General features: G+C 37.7%; 1 pseudogene across 1 annotated transcript; it reads right to left on the reverse strand.

The window, feature by feature from the left end:
* Window positions 1-1,515: 1,515 nt before the first annotated feature.
* On the reverse strand, window positions 1,516-21,634 carry LOC104588836 (uncharacterized protein At1g32220, chloroplastic-like; annotated as a pseudogene). Its single transcript, XR_016081015.1, has 8 exons — window positions 21,486-21,634; window positions 13,202-13,304; window positions 13,004-13,092; window positions 12,761-12,816; window positions 2,835-2,981; window positions 2,249-2,374; window positions 1,847-2,131; window positions 1,516-1,732 (listed from the first exon to the last, which is right to left on the reverse strand). The product of XR_016081015.1 is annotated as an uncharacterized protein At1g32220, chloroplastic-like (transcript).
* Window positions 21,635-22,058: the final 424 nt, after the last annotated feature.

Here is a 22,058-nt window from a genome sequence, read left to right on the forward strand (position 1 = left end):
TTATACTTGTATTAATTTGTAAAATCCATATAATATGTGTCTTAGAGTCTTGATTGATGCATTATCAATAAAATTGTATAATATCTATGCATCCCATTATATTAATCATAATATATTTTTCAGATATACCATTAAAATATACTATTCCTATGTATTCGTACATTGTTTATAGTTATTTTGACATTAAACTTGATATTATTAATATATTTATGAAATTTGTATGCATTAACTTAACGTATCCAAACATTTCTATATTTTTTGTTCGTATCCATGTGTTTTCCAAACATTTTTTGTATATAAATTCAATAGAACAACTGGTCCAATACTTTAATCATTGAATGCATATCGAATATGTATTGATGGAACCACTAAATAAACCACGGAGTTGTCTTGTTAATATAGCAAACAAAAAGCAAAAAAAAAAAAAAAATCAAAATCCCTTAAAATTGGAATTCTATTTGGTTGATGGAACCGTGAGAATGTGAGGGTTTGGAATTAGAATTGGAATGACACTTGGTTAGGCGGAATAGTATACCATCCTAACCTCCCCCGGAAATGAGAATCTCGTTTCAACTAAAAAAAAAGAAAAACAAGTACATAAGAATTTTGGAACCAATGATAAGGTTTCATGCTAGTAATAAATTCATGGGCCCTACTATAAAAGGACTCCGAATCTCCAGTCCATAAGAACTCTATCTACGTCTACCCAACACACTACCCCCGTATAATACTATTTAGGAAGATGAGATATTCTCCATGTGTGGATGCGATATTATGTGAGTAGACGCAGGCACTAGGCAGAGTTCTTGTGAACAGGAGATCCAGACTCCTGTAAAAGGTATGGATTCTATGTTTTTTATTATTGGTGTAGAATGGAGAACCTAATCATTGGTTTCACACCTTGCTGAACAGCCTTCACATTCAGCTAATCTTTGCTTGATAAATGACTTAAAACCCTTCAAACCCTATCTCTTTACCCACCACCAACCCTCCTCGGGGAGTCGTACATATCTCATGAAATTTAATTGCGATTCCTGCCTGAACCAAACAAACAGAGAGAATGGGTGGTTCCAATTCCAAATGCCAACCAAATGGGCCCTTAGGCTGTGTTTGGTTGCAATGCAATTTTATTTGCACTAGTACAAACGTATGGGAGTGCAAATAAAAAACATGCAAATTTTGGTTTAAATTTGTTTTGGATTTTACTTACTTTACTTTGGGTCTTATTTTACTTCATTTTCATTGCAATCAAACAAAGCTATGTGAAATTTTAAACAAAAATAAATCAAAAATTGCACTCAAATCATTTGCATTACCATAGTTTTGCATCAGTGCAAATGAATTTGCACTGCAACCAAACACAGCCTGTCAGCCTTAATGTTTTATAGTGTATCATTCACACAATCACACCACATAAAGGAAAAAAACTTTGTTTTACTCGTGATACATGTCAAAACAAATTGGATGGATATAAAACAAAGCTTTCACTATACAAGGAGTGGAGATATTCCAATCTGAAAAAGTGAAAATCTTCAATGGAGAAACAAAAGCAGCCAGTCTAAAGAAAAAAAGAAATACATGTTGATTTAAGAGTTTTACATCAATAATATTATATAATACAGTGGGAAAAGGATTTGAAAATTGTATGGCTCAAGGTCCGAAGGTGCAGTACATCCAAAGGAACACCAAAATGCAAATCTCGTAACTCATGATCGTTCAGTTTACAAGAACCCTAAAGCACACCGAACTGTTTTCAGATATGGACCTTCAAAATCAAGGAATTATATTTTTGGTGTTTCTCAGATGTATAACTATTACTGACAATGGTTGATTCTAGTTAACATACCCACTCACACCTTCACTTTAGCAGCAGCTTCCTTGATTTGCTCAATTGTGAAGACACCAAAGAAGTCATCATCTGTAACTGCATTTATTACGGCAAGGGCAACGTTATCAACACTTACAGGTGGGGCCAGGAAAATATCAGATGCCGGAAGAGAATTCAGTGGTTTGGTAAAGTTTTCGGTTGCACGAAGAATTCTCTCCACTGGTTCTCCTATCAGATCAAGTGGGATCTCAAAACCATTAACCTTTCGTTTCCCATATATGAAACCTGGTCTTAATATCACACCTGCAGATCTTTCAGAGGTGAGAAAACAATTCAAAACAGCAAAAGCCAAGGACACAGATACATGGTCAAAAACAGATGTAGGAGTGACAAGTTGAGTACCCATCAGGGGGAAATTACCAGAGTTTGGGTATTTGGAGAGAACTTCTGACTCGGCTTTCCTCTTTCCAGTGAAGTATCCGGAAGAAAGTAAAAAGGAGGGTAGATTGTAATCATGAACGGAGATCAAGATAAACTTAGGAATTCCTGCATTAAAGAGCATAGAGAAAATATGCCTGATATCCTTTAAGCATTACAGAGAAAAATAGTATCTTGTGCCTTAGTGCTAACTATTTGGAATCAGCTACAAGAATTCTCCACCACCATTGTGGTCTACCAAGAATATAATATCTTGTGCCCTCAATCTCATAAATGATTGTGTGACTTGAAAATTCAAGCATCAGGTAATTGGTCTTGTGTTTAAACATCCATACCCATAACCTCTAAAGACAATATTCTCCATAGGAGATGACATTTCTGTTGGCCATCCTACACCAGGGATTTGAAGATACAGGATCCATGGATAAACTATTTGCAATTGTTGTTATTATCTTCATGCACTACTGTTATAGGAACAATCACACAAAATACCACAAAAGGTTTCATATAATCAACCACTATTATATAGCACATCCAACAGGAAAACGGGAAATGGAGCAGTCCTTACCAAAATCCTTAGCAGCACCAACAGCCAAGATGTTGGCCTCTCCATTTATCCTTTTCATTTGCTCCTCACTACCAAAACCTCCAAGAGTTGAAACAACTGCGGTAGCCCCAGCTAATACTTCATCTCACTTTGCATAGAAGACATCTCCTGCATAAACAACACAAACAGTTTAGAGAAAGCAATATTAAATATATCAGGTAATCATCACTTGAAAAGTTGATGCAAATATGTATCAGAAACACAAATGACAGAAAACTTGAGGAAAAAATCATACTACTACCAAACTTGTTTTGACTCCAATGGATGCCCCTCTAAAACACTGTTTGAACCTTTTCAGACTTCTCTCTTCTCTTCTTATTTTTTCTTTTTTCATTCTGGTTGGGAGAGAGATCTTTGGAGACAGAGAAGGACCATCAATTGCCTCTGTCCCTTCTGATAAGACAACTGATGCACCAAGTAAAGATCACTAGCAAGCCATCCTACAAGATCAAGAAGATCTACCTAGACAATGATCATCTTGCTCTTATTAGTGCCAACATTGGCTGATGAAGGAAGACCATAATGCTGAAGGTGTGGATTCACCATATCATTCTTGTTTTATACAGTAAACTATACTTCTTTTGATTATAGCAATACAATTTTACATTACCCTTTCAAAACAGAAAAGATTCCAGGGCATCTCAAAGTTTTACTATCATTTCCCTTTTGCTTTATTATATCATTTTTTTAATTGAAAAGGATGGAAGCTTTATTAGCAGAGGGGAAGATAAGATAAGACATAGAATATATAGCCTCTGGAATATAATTCCACCACTGACAAGAGCAAACTATACATAGAGGAGTAAAATAGAAGTAAGGAAAAGAAATCAGTCTATAAGATGGTGATGGGATTCTAAATAGTCCCTTAAAGGTCCTGAATGATGTAAAGAGTTCAAACCGCATATAGGAGTTTTAATTTTCCCCTTCATTTTCCTTTTTTTCTTTTTCAGTAGCAGTGTCTTGTTAGTTCAATCCCATATGGGAGTTTTAGTTATTTTCCCCTTTATTTTCCTGTATTTTTCAGTAGCAATGGTTTTCTTGTTCTATCCATAATACAGAGCCTAGACATAGATATCTCTCTCTTTTATAGTCATGTATTTTTCAATTTACCAGAACCAATTTATAAGGTAAAGATTATTTAGTTCTTTATTTATTATTTCAAGGATATCACTAGATGCTTTGTAATGAGATTGAGAATTATGCTAACCCCAGGATGTAAGAATCTAATTAGGAAAGCAAACTTAAGTAACATGAGGTGTTGCAAATAAGATTGACAATTGTGCTAGCCCCGGATGAGACAAATCTAGCTGGCCCTTAAAATAGATTCACCTTGCTTTAGGAGCGAACCCTAAAGCTATTGAGCTTTGCAATCCAGTTGTTCAGACATTTAATAAGTTAATTGCACAGAAGAAGAACTATATATCTTTTACTTTAAGTGATTGTATCACTCTCATTATATCAACTTTCACTTTCTGGTTTTCTTTGTGTCAGTTTTAAAGCCTTGACTAGAATAGCTGATCAAATTGGAAAACTGTGCAAGATTTTGTTAGACAGTGTATGCCCTTATCTCCAATCAGATTGATGTACATTATGACATTTATTGTAAATGAATAAAGTACATATTTGATTCATGTTATAGTGGTGTGTTTCTGTCTAATACCCTTAAACTGGACACTTATGAGACTCGTGTTAGTTTAGAATGTTCACAACCATTAGATAAGTCTGGGGAGATTTATCCTGCTAAGGCTGACACTGATGTGCTGCCAAGTGTTGGGGTGGCCTATCTCAGCTGCCAGGTTGAGACCCGAGGTACATGCAGTGTAGGTTTACTTGAAACCTTGAACTGGACCAGATTTCCAGTATTGCCCTGGACCTTGGTGATTAGTGGGCAAAACTGGAAAGTTACACTGACCCCTAGACTCGATTATGATACTGCACTAGGTGTCAGATTGGGCTGTCTTTGATATGCCAATCAGTGAGATCCTTAGCGGGGGTCAAAACCTAGGTATGTTGGGACAGTCCGAGAATTCATCTGAGTGGGCGATCATAGTGACAGGATCAGCCTCTTTGTCAGACAAAGGTAATGATTGGGGATGCACTCTCTCTGACGGAAACCAAGGCTACTGGCAGCCGATTTCAATCGTTGAAATTTGTTTTGCAAAATATATTTATATACGGATGTACATATATATATTATGCTTTCAAAATGTTTGCAAAAGGTTTTAATTCCCGGGAACCATGTGAGTAGAGAGTGCAACACTGTTCCTTGTAGCCGAGGGAGAGGTTCTCTCTTGTCGAGCAGTGTTTGATCATTATGGGCTGAGAGGTTGAGTGTAAGACCATTGAGGGTAATGCCTGATGGGCTAATCTTGCATCTGCCCACAGTCCCTGGGTTTTTATAAGGTGGCTTGGCCCAGGGACCACTTGGTGTAAGTGTTGGGCCCATTAGGAGCCCATGTGATGGGCTTCAGGGGGTTCACTGTCTTTTCAGTGAATTCGGCCAGGCCTTGTAACAGAGGCTGGGTTGAACCCATGTGGCTGATGTGTAGATCAATGTTTGGGTCCCACGCCATACAAGGAAGCCCAACTGGGCAGCAGTTTGGAAGGTTAATGAGCACTTAGACTTATTGGGCCTAAAGCCCATTTCGAACTGGTTTAGTTGGACTGATTAAAGAGGGGCGGATTTGGGATTGGATCAGCAGATAGGATAAGGGTCTTACCCTATCCACTCAGAGAGTCTAGATCTGAATACAAATTTGGATCTAGAAACCTCCTAATGAGATTAGGAGAGAGCTGATTTAATCTGCAGATAAGATAAGGTTTGGATTAGGAGCTGATCTAGAAACCTCCTTATCTCTTAAAGAGAACTCCTTATCCAAATACAGATTTGGATTAGGAAACTCCTAATGAGATTAGGAGCTCTCTTTAAGGCTATAAAAGGAGAAGGGGGCGAACCATTCAGCCCATCCCAAATTCCAGAGATCAGATCTCAGTTTACACAGAGAGAAGACAACACCAGTGTGACTGCGCCATCTTCTCCTTGCGTTCTCCTCCAGTTGCCGCCATAGCTAGTTCGACCTCCATTGATATAGGAGCAATCAAGAAGCATTCTTGATATCAGTTTTTGGTGAAAAACTGATTGGGAGTCGTGCTCGCCTACCCTCCAGCGAATTCTTGGTGAAGGATTTGGTTCTTTGGAAGAACACTGCTGATTTTGCTCCACCCTGCACTGTGTCATCTTTAGTGGGAGCAGTCTTTGGATCATTCTTTGGGCGTGAACACCTCCATTGGAAGATATTATTTCTTCGTATCAGGTATATCCCTCTCATACTGTTTTGGTTCAGATCTGGTTCGGTTCTTGGTTCAAGATTGATCATTGAAAAATGCAGTTTTTCTAAAACAGGGAATGTGATTCCCAGATGGGAGAGAGAGAAATTTTTGAAATTTCGCCCTACCTTCCTGCAGGGTTCGGCCATCCATATGATGGATCTCTCATCCCTTCAGATTTCCTTGGTTATCATGGGAGCTCAAAAATCCAATGAACCGGTGATAGGTGATGAGTAAATCTAAAGAGGAGGAAAATATTGGAAATTTGGAATTGGTCTTGTGAATGGGACAAACATTTACCTCTGTAGAGATTCCCTAGCATTTAATTTCTCTCTCCTGCTCTTAACTTGAATTTTTTTTTTTTAATTTGCAAATAGACATTTTATTCAAAGAAAAAGATAAGCTACAAATGGAGAAATCTATAGCACACCCAGATCCATGGCTTAGAGCCCCCAACCACAAATGACAACTCCTTATCATACATGAAGGTTAAACCTTTGGACTCCACTTTTACCATCTCAGATTAAAGCAGTAAGTGCAACCAAGCACCCTATGGAGGAAAACCAATAAGGTTCCAAAAGCTCCAAAATTGTCCCCTCCAAGAACAGGATTAACTTGAGGACTAGCAACCTTCATTTGCTAGCTTTTGTATATCATTTCCATGGTGATAAAATTCAGATGTAGTGTCCATACGATCTCAGATAAGAAGAGGAAGAAGAAAAGGAGAGAAGAAAAAACTGCTCTAGTCGAACTAGAGAGAGATGTCAATCTTCTCTAGTCGGCCAGACTTTATTTATACCTTTCTAAACAAACCAGAATTACACTTATACCCTCACTTAAGTGAGAGCCATATCAGCTAACTTAAGATCTACTCATAAGTACAATTAACATAAAACTTAATGTAAAAAGTCTATACTACCCTTCTACAGCCAACTCTAACACTCCCCCTCAAGCTGGTGAGTATATGTCATAGAGTCCCAACTTGTTACATATGTAGTCCACTCTTCCCCGACTCAACCCTTTAGTGAACAAATCTGCCCATTGATTTCCTATGTTCACATACGTTGTACTTATCACTCCATTAAGCACCTTCTCATGTACAAAGTGGCAATCAACTTCTATATGCTTCATTCTTTCATGAAACACTGGATTAGAAGAAATATGAACTGCAACTTGATTATCACAACATAGCTTCATAGGAGTGTCAATCGAGTACCCAATTTCCTCTAGGAGATGCTTCAACCATACTAGTTCACATGTTGTGTGTGCCATGGTTCTATATTCAACCTCTGCACTGCTTTTTGATATTATTGTCTGCTTCTTACTTTTCCATGTCACTAAGTTCCCACCAAGAAAAGTGCAATACCTTGTAGTGGACCTTTTGTCAGATAAGAAACCGGCCCAATCAGCATCTGTGTATCCCTCTATCTCAAGACTTCCTCCACTCTTATATAACAAACCACGACCTGGAGTTCCCTTCAAATACCACACAATCCTTAGAACTGCCTCCCAATGTAGAATTCGGGGATTCTGCATTAAACTGACTCACTACACTGACTACAAATGAGATATCAGGTCGAGTGATGGTTAGGTAATTCAGCTTACCTACCAGCCTTCTATACCTTCTCAGATCCTCAAACTCCTCACCTGCATCACTACTCAACATTCCATTCCATGGATGTCAGCTGGTCTGGCACCTAACAACCCTGTTTCCTCTAGCAAATCAAGGACATATTTCCTCTGACACAAATTAACACCATTCTTGGACCTCGCTACTTCTATCCCTAGGAAGTATCTTAATTTACCAAGATCCTTTGTCTAAAAGTTCAGGCAAGTAAGTCTTCAACCTATCAATCCTTGGTCTGTCACTACCTATGATAACAATATCATCTACATATACCACCAATAGGATCTTCCTAGCACTGGACTCATAGCTAAACACGAAATGGTCAACTTGACACTGTTTCATGCCAAACTTCTTCACCACTTTGCTGAATCTACCAAACCATGCACAGGGGGATTGTTTAAGCCCATAAATAGCCTTCTTAAGTCTACATACCTTATCACCCTCCCCCTGAGCAACAAACCCTGGTGGTTGCTCCATGTACACTTCCTCAAGATCACCTGTAAAAAGGCATTCTTGATGTCAAGCTAAAACAAGGGTCAATCAAACATAGCGGCAAGAGAGATCAGAACACGAACAAAACCAATTTTGGCAACTGGGGAGAAGGTGTTTGTGTAATCGATACCATACAGTTGTGAATAACCTTTGGCAACTAACTGAGCTTTCAACACTCTCATCAGGCAAATATTTAATAGTGTACACCCACTTATAGCCTACAACATGCTTACCAGGTGGAAGAGTGGTGAGGTCCCACGTATGAGTACAAGTCAGGGCCGAGAGTTCTTCTTCTAATGTTTGGTGCCACCTTGGAGAATTGAGAGCTTCCTGGACATCCTTGGGAACAGAGACAGATGATAACATAGAAACAAATTGGCGATGGGAAGCCGAAAGGTGAGATATAGAAACATAATTGGAAATGGGGTGAAGAGTGCAACTGCATTTACCTTTATGCAAAGCAATGGGGAGATCAAGGTTAGAAACGGGGAGTGGGGCTGGGGTGGGAACAACTGCCGGATCTGTCGACGGTGACGAAGCCGGAGGAGGAGCCGATACCTGACGATGCGTATACACTTGCCTGATGGGTGGTCGTTCAGTAGGTAGTTGCACTGGAGGCAAAGACTTGGTCACAACTGGAACAAGAGGAATGGGGTCCTCAACTGGAATTGAAAGGGGAGGTGATAGCGACGGAAGAGAAGAAACATCCGACCTAGAGAAAAAAGGAACAAACTCAAAGAATGTAACATCAGGACACACAAAAGAACGTTGGGAACTAGGATTATAACACTTATACCCTTTTTGAGTCATGGAATAGCCAAGGAAAATACACTTGGTGGATCGAGCATCTAACTTGTCCATTCCAGGCCCAAGATTATGAACAAAAAACACATCCAAAAGCTCTAGGAGTAAAGGGAAAAGGAGACAAAGTGGGAAACAAAACAGAGAATGGAGCCTGGCCTTCAAGCATAGACATGAGCATGCGGTTAATAAGGAAGTAGGATGTAAGTAAAGCATCACTCCAAAAGTGTTTGGGAACATTCGTATGATGTAAGAGGGACCGAACAGTTTCCAAAAGGTGATAGTTCTTTCTCTCAACCACCCCATTTTGTTGAGGGGTGTAGGTACACGAGGTTTGATGAATAATGCCATGTTGTTCCAAATATTCTTGAAAAGGTGTAAAAATACTCACGGTCATTATCAGAACAGAGAACTTTAATGTGTACACCAAATTGATTGTGAATCTCAACATAAAATTTTTGGAAAATAGAAAAATTCACTCCTTTCTTTCATTAGGTAAAGCCATGTCATCCTTGAATAATCATCAACAAAAGTTATAAAGTATTTGTAACCAGTATAAGACACTATTCTATTTGGACACCAGATGTCCAAATGGACTAAAGAAAAAGGACTCGACATACAACTATCAACTCTAGGACTAAAGGGAACACGATGATGTTTCCCAAATTGAGGTGTATAAGGACTTGCCATTACTCCATTTTGGTGAATGGTAAGGTGATTGACCACTTCCAGCTACTAGGGGTATTAGGCACGGGGATCCCCTTTCCCCCTTCCTTTTTACCTTGATTGCTGAAGTCTTGGGTAGGCTTATTGAAAGGGCAGATTTCAGGAGCTTGGTGAGAGGTTGGAGAATTGGAAGGGATAGTGTTCTAATCACACACTTGCAATTTGCGGATGATACAATTCTTTTCCGTGGAGGGGATGAAATTAGGTGGGTGAGTAATCTCAAACAGGTGATCAAGGTGTTTGAACAAGTGACTAACCTTAAAAGTTAATTTTGATAAAAGTTGTGTGATTGGTATCAATATGAGTTTGAGAGAAGTGGAAGAAAGGGCTCAAATTTTGAGGTGTGAGATCACACAGTGGCCCTTGAAATATTTGGGGCTTCCACTAGGGGATAATCCGACTAAAAGGGCTTTTGGAATCTGGTGATTGATAGATTCACAAAAAGGTTAGTGTCTTGGAAGAAAAACTACCTATCTTTGGGGGGTAGGATAACTTTGATTAAGTCCACATTGGCTAATCTCCCTGTTTACTTCTTGTCTATGTTTAAAATTCCTATGGGAGTGTGCGGAGTTTTGGAAAAATTAATGAGGGACTTCCTATGAGAAACAGGGGAGGAAAGGGATCATAGAGTTAGGTGGGATGTTGTTACCAAAGCCAAGAGTGATGGAGGGCTCGGATTGGGTAATTTACAGAAAAAGAATGAAGCCCTATTGGGGAAATGGCTATGGAGATTGACAAAGGAAAGGGATAGTATGTGGGCTCATGTAATTCCAAGTATCCATGGGCAAACAGCGGATGGCTGGGATGCGGGAGTCTCATCTAGGGCTACAAGAGCTTCTCATTGGGAGTCCATCCATGCTATTTTACCCCCATTCCTTCCGCTCACCTTTGAAAGAGCAACTTCCAGCTTTGTTCTCTCTCTCTCTCTCGTTTTAAAAATGAGTCTGTTTCCACCTTTATATCCCCTACCTTGTCTGCTCTTGATTGGAACTTGGACTTTAGAAGGGCTCTTAGAGACTCTGAGTTGAACACCATTTCTGATTTGCTTAAGATCCCAGATGAGGTGGTTATTGATCCCTCTAGAAGGGATAATAGGATTTGGGTACCTTCCCCTTCGGGTGTCTTTACTTGCCATTCCTTTTTCAAAGAGTTAACCCAGTCCCAACCGGCTTTAGGACACCCTTTCCCAGTCTTGGAAATCTGGGGTAGACCCATAGTTGTCAAGGTGACGCCTAGGCGACTAGGCGCTTTTCAAGGAGCGCCTCGCCCAAACGCCAAGAAAAAATGTATTAGGTGCATGCTATGGGGACTGAAACACATATATAGTATACAATATTTTATTAAATAAAATAAATATATAATATATAATATTTTATTGGTTGGTTTTAGTTTTTATAATAGGATATGTTGCATGTTATCATTTTTTGTTATGAGGAAAGTATAAACAAAATAATCTCAAGGGTTTTCATTCACTTTACAAAAGAATCGAATGAGGAAGACGAGAGAAGTCAAGGTGAGTTAATCAGTTTCCTCCTTTGTTTTGTTCTCTTTTTCCACTGGTTTAAAACAGTGGTTACGCCCTATTGTTCTCCTCTTCCTTATTGGACTAAAACCATTCTTCTTTCCCGGTTTGAATCATATTATTGAACTAAAACAGGGGCTCCGCCCCCTTCTTTTGTTCTGAAATTTCATGCGTGTTTTCAGCTCCTTTTCCCTCATTATTGGTGTCTGAAATTCTTCAGTCTTCTTTTATTTGAGTATTTTTTCACCAGCTTTTCTGGATCTAGAATAGGGGCTCTGCCCCCTTCTTTTGTTCTTAGCATCTTGCATTTTTTAGCCCTTTTTTTGTTCTCATCATTGATGTCTGAAACAGGGGAAGAGCCCCTATTCTTCTTCATATTTTTTTCTTTTATTTTAAGAAAAATATTCTTCTTCATATTTTTTTCTTTTGTTCTGAAATTTCATGCGTGTTTTCAGCTCCTTTTCCCTCATTATTGGTGTCTGAAATTCTTCAGTCTTCTTTTATTTGAGTATTTTTTCACCAGCTTTTCTGGGTCTAGAATAGGGGCTCTGCCCCCTTCTTTTGTTCTTAGCATCTTGCATTTTTTAGCCCTTTTTTTGTTCTCATCATTGATGTCTGAAACAGGGGCAGAGCCCCTTCTATTCTTCTTCTGCATCCCATTTGCAGATCTCCTCACCCACTGTATCCTGAGATTCATATTCCTAGTAAGCCACTTAAACTTCTTCATTTCATTTCTGTAGCACCAGGTTATAGAGTCCGGGTCCTTTAGCCAGCCCACCACCAGTTTTGAATCCCCCTTCTATCATCAAATTTACTAACTGTAACTCATTGACAATCTGCACCCCTTGTATTGCTGCCAGCAACTCTGCTTTGAGAGAGTCACCCAAGCCCATGGGGCTGGAAAACAAGGCTATAAGTTTACCTTCTGAATCCTCCTATACCCGAGGGTCCTGGATTTCCTTGGTTGCTCCCCTTCTATCACCAATTTACCTCTGTCAGAAAATCTTCTCTCCATCACATCATTTGCACAAGGCACCCTACGGGGTGCACTAGTTTCTTAGACTCTCCTGACTAGAAAGATAAAGGGAGAATGTAAAAGAAGAGTGAGGAAAAGTCTAATAAAACCTGCCTCTGTTTAAAAAAAATAAAACTCCTAAATATGTGTTCTAAACTAAAAAAAAATCCTCAAGTTTCAGAAAATACCATTTGCTCTGCTGCCATGATTTTATAATTTTGTTTTGTTGATTTGCTAATTGCATTATGATAAAATTTAAGAAGAAAAGAAGAAAAGAACTACACAGTTATACTCTTCCTAAATTCGAAGTTTAAAAGTTGTTAATCAACATATTTAAGTTCCAAATTGAAGGTAACATTTGAACAACAGAAACGTGCCTGCCATCCACGTGACCTGATTGACCCATGAATCTGAGTAAGAAGGCCGCCCTGTCCTGTAATTATTGCCCAATATTTCAGAATTTGAAATTATCCAGCATAAACATGAGATAAAAAATGCAAACAATATCTTGAGCAGCTTCTAACAACATTAAATTGTCAGTAAGTTTAGTGTTTAGGGAAATGAAAAACAAACAATCATGATACAAGTACATATATTCCCATATTAAGCTTTACATTCACCTGCTTAGGCTTACAACCTCTATGCCCTTTGAGACTGCAGCTTTGCATATTGCAGAACCGACAAAACCACTGCCTCCCAAAACTACAACCTACTAAGGACAACTTCAGTGAGATTTCAAATTTTCTGTAATGAATTTTCATTAAATGAATGATGTTGAGAAAAATAAGTAAACTTTGAAATAATTCTTGAGTTCAAACCCGTTCAGTCTTAACATCAGCTACAACATCTATTGGAGCAGAGGTATAGTCCTCCTTTATGTTTGTTCCGGCATAACTACATCTTATACTGAACCTACACAAGCTACAAGACATGAAGAATACGTGTTAGTACAAAAGCATCCATATTACCATCCTCTTTAAGTTTCATAACAATAAGTACATGGTACAAAGCAGAGCAATGAATAAAATGAGCAAGTAACTGCCAATACTTGCAATCATTTCATGGTCAGCATAACATTTTTGCCCAACCATGTTTACAGTTTCAGCTGAACTGGTCCTGAGTCCTGACACAGTCAAGGTGTCCTAATGTCAAGGACTCAAGGGATTCCAATACAACTCATGAGGTAAGCAACTCCAGTGAGTGTTCCTACAATATTAATTTATTTTTGATGCAGGTAAGCCGTATCAAACTAAAGCTACTCAAATGGAATACAGTACAGGATAGATACCTCAACTATCTCTTCTCTAATCAGGATAGATTTGATGTAGTTATTATTACAGCTAGAAAGTTGACCCTGTGGAAACCTCATGCAAAATGATAAAGAGAACAATCTCAGCCTTCAGTGGGTTGTCTCTTGAATAAAGTTAAATTCACTTAGGTAACAATATTTTGGCCTAAAGCCAAAGGTCTAGACAAAACCAATAACAATAAATGTCATTAAAGATAAATCCTTTGGCTCAAATGATGGTTCTCTCTCTCTCTCTCTCTCTCTCTCTCTCTCTCTGTGATGTAGGACCAGCTCAATTCTAGTCCCAAGAGAATGTTGAATGGTATTCTTTGAGCAGAAATCTATAGCTGTTGATGGATGTAATTGGCTTCTTGAAGGAATAAGAAAGAAAATAGGGGGAGAAAGAACAGAGAAAGTACCAGGAATCATTCACCGGGTGCCTAGAATCACTCTAGGGTATGGGAAGTCATTCATCATAAATAGCATAAGCTGAAGAAAACTCAATAAACTTCATTTCTTTTTGTGTAAAATGTCTATACATATTTATAGCCTCTAAACTCATAATAAACCTAGGAGTAACTGTTAGACTCTAATCCCAGTAGGATTCAAACCAAACTACCATTATCTTATTTCAATTCAAAGAAGACTCAATAATTCTAATCCTACTTATGCAGTGACTCTAAAATTTTGAACATAAACAAACTACAAATAGACAAGTTAGACCCTATCATTGGACCCACAGAAAAATTGTAAAACACCAAAAATATTCCCAGTGTCCAAAAAACAGAAATGCATAACTTTTCACGAATTTCCAATTTTGACTCTTCGGCTCCTCTCTAATACCGTTTGGTCCATCTTTGTTGGCCGTTTATTCAAATCATACTTGTATATTATAAGAATAAGGAAGCAATGAAGCACATTGATTTGGCTGTCCATTGGCATGCCCAAAACCAAATATTAATCTGAGTTATCTAATAGTTACAAAGATCTTCTTTTTTTCTTTTGAGAGAAAGAGTAACTGAATTTATTAAGAAACAAAGGTAAGGTACATGAGGTGATTTACAAGAGGAAACCCAACACAGAAATTACAAAGGCAAGTTTCTACCACTGTAAAAAGTTTCCCTAAGGGTGCCAAATTTAGACAAACTATCAGCTAAAGGGTTCAACTCCCTGGGAATCCAGCCATGGAAATCAAAATATCTCTTGCCTCCATCAGGAAGTGAGCTAGCCTCCAAGGACCACTATCCTTCTCTCCTAACCATTTTATGGTGTTGACAGAATCTCCTTTGAAAGCAAGAGTATTAAGTCCCTGTTCTTTTGCAATACAAAGCCCAGTGAGCGCAGCTAGAATCTCAGCCTTTGTGGAGTCAGTAATCCCAATGGGTCCACTAAAAGCCCACCAAATGGTTCAATCTCTTCGTCTGAACACAACTCCAATTCCAGCTGTGCTGGGATTTCCCAAAGCACTATCATCAAAATTTAAACCAAATGCCTCCCCTTCCCTATCAAGAAGGATTCTGGGAATTCTTTGAGGGATAGGGGAGGAAAACATGATCACCACATTCATCTGTAGATCATTCAAAGAGATCCCTTTGAATCAGGGCTGTCAATGGGTTGGTTCTGGGTTGGATCTAGGTAGAATAATCAGTCCTGAACCAGTCTATCAGGTCCGGGCCCAATAAACCCGATTATACTGAAAACTATATTTGTTTATTTAAACAATAACTTAAAATTTAAATTTTGATTATATAACCTTAATAAAAATGACAGAAAAATATTATATTATTTATATGCTAATAAAATAAACATTTAACTAATATTCTCTTATTTATTATCTATCAAATTTACTACTTCAAACATAAAACATGATAGAAATTATAAGAAAATTAAGAAAATATTATATATATTTAATAAAATAATCGGTTCCAGGTCTGAATTGGTTTGGGACAGGCAAGAACCAGAATCAACCCAATTGTTAATATGCACAAAATCATGGAACTACAACCGTTATAATCAATTTGGTCAGTTTGGGTCCGTCAGGTAGACCCCACCCATTGACAGCCCTACTTTGAATTCCGTAGAATTCGGCACCCACAAGTTAATATCTAAATGTTGATCATGACTGCCCATTTAATGCACCAATGCCTAGCATTAATATGTCCTTATGCTCAACAGTTTGTCACTTCCGGGTCCCTCATCTGTATGTGTGATAGGTAAAATAATATGTACAATAGTATTTTTTGCTTGCCATTCAATAGAATACCTCTAACAAGGGGTTCCTTGGAGGTATCTAAAGTTAGAGGAAGTTTTAGACATTGTTATTAAAATGAAGGTTTCAGATAATTCATCTTCCCAATAATTGCTATTTATAGTAAAATCATGATTTGCCATTTTTAATAACTTTTTGTTTGTTTACATAAGTTAGATTTACCATTTTTAGTTTTGGAGCAATTTGAAGTTGTTTTGGGTCAGTTTCCTGGTCCAAATTGGAGTCTACAAAGGGACATCTAAGTTTTTACATTTAGGCTAAAATAGAGTCATTGTAATTGTAATTTGGGATATTTGGTTTGACAAAATAAAGTTGGGTTTAGTGAACATTAGACGTTGCTAGGTATTTTTTCTCTATTTTATTCCATCTCTCTCAGTTACTTCTAATATCTCTTTGTGGTTTACTCTAACAGCAAAGTTCTCCTTCTTTCTAATATTTTGCACATTTTCTGGTGAACAAACTGTTTACTTGTTTCTCCATCTCTAATTTTCATCATTAATCACCTAAATTACTTTCTTCCACCCTAAAAAAAACTGACCACCAAATATGAAAGTTGTAGGACCCTCAACCTGTCCTACATCACCTTTTCAAGTATTATCTATAATATACAGCTTCTCTCTTCCACCCAACAAAGCCCACCACCGGATATGAAAGTTTTAGGACCCTCTACCTGTCCTGCATCTCCTTCTCAAGTATTTTCTATAAAATGCAACTTCTCTATTCCATTTCTCTATTTCAATCTTAAATATCAATACTCTTAGATCTGAAACATTCATCCCACCATTGTTGAGCCTTGTAGGTCTTTTTCCCTACTAGTCCTACATCAAGGTGGTGTTTGGCAATCCTAAGTTCACCTAATCAGGTTTTCAACCAAGTAACAATCACATATTCACATTAGCTCCCTCCTAAATAAAAAATATGCTATCAAAGCTTACCAAAGTTTTCCAATTGAACTATCATCACCCTCCAGTTTTATTTACCCAGACAACAAAGTGGGCTTGATATGTGATCCATTAAGATATATAGAGAAGAATGGAGCACTTCAATCATGCTTCCGCAATACAGGGAGACGAATGAGGACCTTAAAGAGTAAGGATAATCTCATCATGATCTACACCTTTGAGAGGTATATTAAAATTAATATTCCAAGACAGCGCACACCCATGAGTTGAAGTCAAGCACTATTATTTCCTTACTTAATGAGATGAGGGGAAACAAAGTTTAAAGTAGAGCTGCAAGTCGGGCCGGGTTAGGTCGGGTTGAGGCCAACCCTAGCCCAACTCTAAGTTCTAAACCCCCAACCCTAACCCTAACCTAACCCAACCTACCTAACCCTAACCCAAACCCTAACTAAATTCCTTCAACCCTAACCCAACCCAACCTGAAGTCAACTTCGGGTTGGGCCCAACACAACCTTCTTCCCATCCCTTAAAATCTTGTACAAACTTCTTAATCTCATACCTTAACTCAACATTCACACATATATTAATCTTATGTTTTATTAGTATTTGTTTGTTGATGTTTTTATTGGTACTTTAGGCTCAGTTTGGAAGGAGTACAAATACAAATATGTTATAGTGCAAATGCATACAAAATAGTACAAAATACAAGGTTTTGCACTCTACATATTTGTATTTGTACTCCTTCCAAACTGAGCCTTAAGTACAAAATTTAGAAAAAAAGTGTTTGAAATGACTATAGTTTATTATGGGTGGCAAACAACAAAGAGGAGATAAAGAATAAAATATTCAAAAAAACATAAAATATGTTATTAAGGTTTTAATATTTCCAATTAGGATTAAGTGAAGTGATTATCTTAAAAGAAATAAATGATAGTATGTGGTGGCGGCTATACAACTATCATGCATTTAAACAAATCAGTGTATGATATATCATATATTTATATATGATATGTACTATAGAGTTGGGTTTGGGTTGGGTTGGGTTGCCCGAGGGGTCAACCCTAACCCAACCCAACTTTTTTGGGTTGGGTGGTTAGGGTTGGGTTTGGGCCAACCTGGCCCAAGTTGCAGCCTTAGTTTAAAGGCATAACCTCTCTACTGAACCCCATAAACTTACAGTTTCAAGTTGAAACCTCCAAATCCATTTCACAAGTCTACTCTGTCACCACTTCAACACAATCCTGAACTGTTTTTGTGTGTATAATCTGAAAACTGACAGGAAAAAAGTACCAGTTGTTTTGACCATGTAAACTTAATGAAGGTCAATCTTCCAGGTTTCCTTTGAAAACACCAACCTTGTCTCATGCTTTTCTATGATTAGATCCCAAGAGAAAGTTGAGTTGGAATTTTGTCTAGTGGAAGCCCAAAATTTCTTATCAGTCATTGTTCCTCCTTACATCCCAAGACAATGTCTACTTGAACCTTTCCATGAAGGTTGCTCCATTATGAATTCCCATTAAGCTACTTTGCCTAGATTGATCCTTGATACAATTTCAAATCAGGTGGTTAATGCACTTGAGAGTAGCTAAATTCTCCTCAGCCTCTATGAAGAGAAAAATATCTATGGCTAACTTCAAAATGAGGTTACTGTTCCCATTCTCTACCCACTTTCAACCCCTGAATCATCTGTTGGGATTTCACATTCTTAAGCAAGCAGATAAGTATATCAGATGCTATGGTAGATGGCAGTGTCAAGATATGGCAACCTTGGTACAACCTAGCAGATGATTTCTATAAGCCTGATGAAGATCCAATTCATCATTTCCAAAAGATGAGCAGAAGTTATGCACCCTAACTTCAATAGATCTATCTCTTTTTGTATTTTAGTTCAGAGCTTTGAATTGACATTATGTTCAATCCTGTAATGATCATTCTTGAGATGAAATTTGTGAACTACCTTTGGAGAAGCAAGTCATGCAAAGCCAGCCATTATTGCTGGAACTGGTTTTGAGGTTTATAATGTTAAGTCTAGGGGATTATGGAATTGGCAAAGGTACTCTATCCAATAACTCCTGTTATGGAACACAATCATATCATAGGATGCAATATCCAAATTCATGCATCTACTAGACCCATATATGGTCCTGGCAGCATACCCATACTTCTAACTAGGGGTGAGCAAATGGGTAGGTTCTACCCAGAATCAAATGGAATTGACCTCGAATTGGCCTTGAACTGACCCTATTCAATCTATTACAAGGTAGGGTCTAGTTCCAAATTCTTGGAACCGACCCCCACCCAGGCTGTTTCCAGGTCTAGGGGTTTACCCTACCCGCACTGACCCGATGAACCAGCCTTGTTGGAACCAACCTTGGAACCGAATATGCCTTGAAATAAACCCCAAAATACTTTTAGGGATGTGAGGATTTAACCCAAACACTCATGGTTACAAGGCCATGATCTGACTTGAACACTTGGTTACTTAAGTTATTTGATCATTTGATCATTTGTTTTTATTTTAATATTTGAGTGTGTACAATAAGTAATGTAAAAGGTAATATTTACAAAATTGAAATTTAAATTATAAGTTTTGAACCATATAATGATAATGTACATATTAATTAAGTTACTCAATTTAATCAATAAAGATAACATAACTTTTAAAATATATATTATATTTATTGAATATCAAGTTTTAAAGAACATGCTTATTTTCTTTTTATTTTTATTAAGGGGGAGTAAAGAAAAAAACAGGTTCCACGGGTAGACCCTGGAACCGACCCCGGAACCACCAAGGCCAGAACCAACCCTGGAACTGGCCTTCACAGGGTAGGTTCCGGTTCCAAAAACCTAGAACCGATCCCTACAGAGTAGGTTCCAGGTTCTGCCATGGAACCGAACCGGCCCATGCTCACCCCTACTTCTAACCACATCAGTAGTTTACATATCAACTTCACCACCAAGACAACGACAAAATGTCCACTTCTTCATTATTTAAACTTTAAAGTGCTTCCTGTTAAAGAATATACATTGTGTTTGTATATTGTCATCAAGCTTTCGTGTTTGTTAATTATCTATTAATCCTGAAGGAGTAGTTATGATGAATGTATTACCCTAGAGTGCATGCTTTAGATGTCTCTCTCAGTCTCTTAATTGTACCTTAAAATACATCAGTTTTGAAACTTAGTTCCTTGTTTGGTTGTTATATAACCATCTTACATTTTATCCCACCTTCCAAGTAGTTTCCAATCACCAAATAATACTTTTTATCCGTTTGAAAACCTTTCCACAGAACCTCTTTACAAAACATTTCAAGAATATAGTAACTAAAGCCAGATTTGTGATAAAGGATTAGAAATATGTTTACAGGCTAGGTAAGGTATATTGGATCAAAAGGATCCTTCTGAGCTATCACTTTTAGTGGAGCACCTCTCCTGCTCCCATCTATTCTGTCCTTTTCTTTTCCTTTTCTTCTTTTTAATCATTACCTGGTTTTATATTTTCTTTGTCTTATCATCTGTTAGTATTGGAATTGAATGACTCCAGTAAGATCAGAGACCGGATGATACAGATTGATGCCACATAAAAATTACTTTTCTTTGAGATTTGGGTGTTTTAGGAACCAAAAAAGAGTCCCTTTAAGATGATAATCCATAAACTCCAAAAAAGAACACAGAAGGGGGATTGAACATCACCTCGATCTGGAGTTCAGTGAAGGCCTTCACAGGACTACAGTTGCCAAATTAGATATTACAAGAGAAACTTATAAGCAACATGCCAATATTTGCGGTCTTATCCCGCTTAAGCATATCATTTGGGACTTAAGCCAATATACAACTTGAATCCCAGAAAACCAGTAAAAGTGATCAAATTATGGAATGGGACCACATTTTTTAGTAAGCCAAAGAAAAATGTACAAGGATTATATATACGAAGCAGCTTGAATTTCTTTTGGCACTAAGTCCTGAGTTTCAGCAGATTGGGAAATAGGTTCTATACAGGTATCAATTTCTGATATAGATTCCAAGCATGCATTTCATTTTGGTTAAGAAGCACTTTTCTACAAATAAATGCCTTTCCCCATACGCTAACCAAATTGATGTATTTATACCAAAGTTCTTACTTCTTAGCCCAAGAATTTATTCTTTGCTTATAGAAAGATTACCTAACATGAAGCTCATATGATCATAGAGTTCGGCCGTCCAAAAGATAGAAAAAAATGTTGACTGCTCATACACAAGAGGCATTGTTCTCAAATCCTAAGCGTATGCCGCAACCATTTCATTCAATAGGACTCAGAATCTAGACATCAAAAGAAAAGACTCTAGTATGAAGCTTTATTTGTGGTCAATCCAGAATCTTGTCTAATATGTGGAAAAAACTGCATTAAGAACCAATAATGTCACATTCTTTTCGATGACCTCGACAATCAATAATTAAAATTCATTGTTAACTCTCCATTAAGGAAAACAGAAACCCGACCATTGATAACTAAAACCCAAAGGAAAGAACTCCACAAACGCCGGCAGTTCAGCAAAAGTATGTTGAATAGAAACCAAGAAGAACAGGAAAATTAACAGCAGATATTCAAATAAGAAAACGAAAGCATTACAAAGATGAAAAGAAAAAACAAGGGAACAAACCGATTCAGAGAAGGATATCGGCAATATGAATTCGTCCGGTTAGAAAGGACGAGTCTCTTGAGCGAGGATGGCGGTTTGAAAGTGGCAGCGAACGACGAAAGAGAAGACATTTGTATTTTGTGGTTAGTCTGCAACTCTGTACTGCGTTCCTCAGTATTATAGTGGGCGGAGGATATTTCGGTTGTTGGTGAATTTACATTAATACCCTTATACTGGTACACTTCGTTTCTTCTTGATTTTTGCAGGATTACGTACGTGTCCGTGGTATGAACACACATGCGTGAAGTCCACATCTCCACAGAAACTGCCCTGCATTCTGTTAACGTGTTTTAGGCAATGTTTTAAAACCCGACCCGGAATAGGAAGTGTTCTGACCACTGATTTTTGGATCGATGGTTCCACTTTCCGATTCGAATGAATGGCTTATTTTAAAAAAATGAAAAATAAAAATAAAAAATGGTCAAAATCGTTGAAAGAGTTAAACAATTCAACGATTTAAACTGCCTAAGTCAATAGGTCATTCACCAATTCAACATTTTTGGCCAGAGACCGGATTCGAAGTAAAATGAAACT

Source organism: Nelumbo nucifera, chromosome 1 (genome assembly GCF_055504915.1).
Source record: "Nelumbo nucifera cultivar China Antique chromosome 1, China Antique-T2T, whole genome shotgun sequence".
NCBI classification, from domain to species: Eukaryota; Viridiplantae; Streptophyta; class Magnoliopsida; order Proteales; family Nelumbonaceae; genus Nelumbo; species Nelumbo nucifera.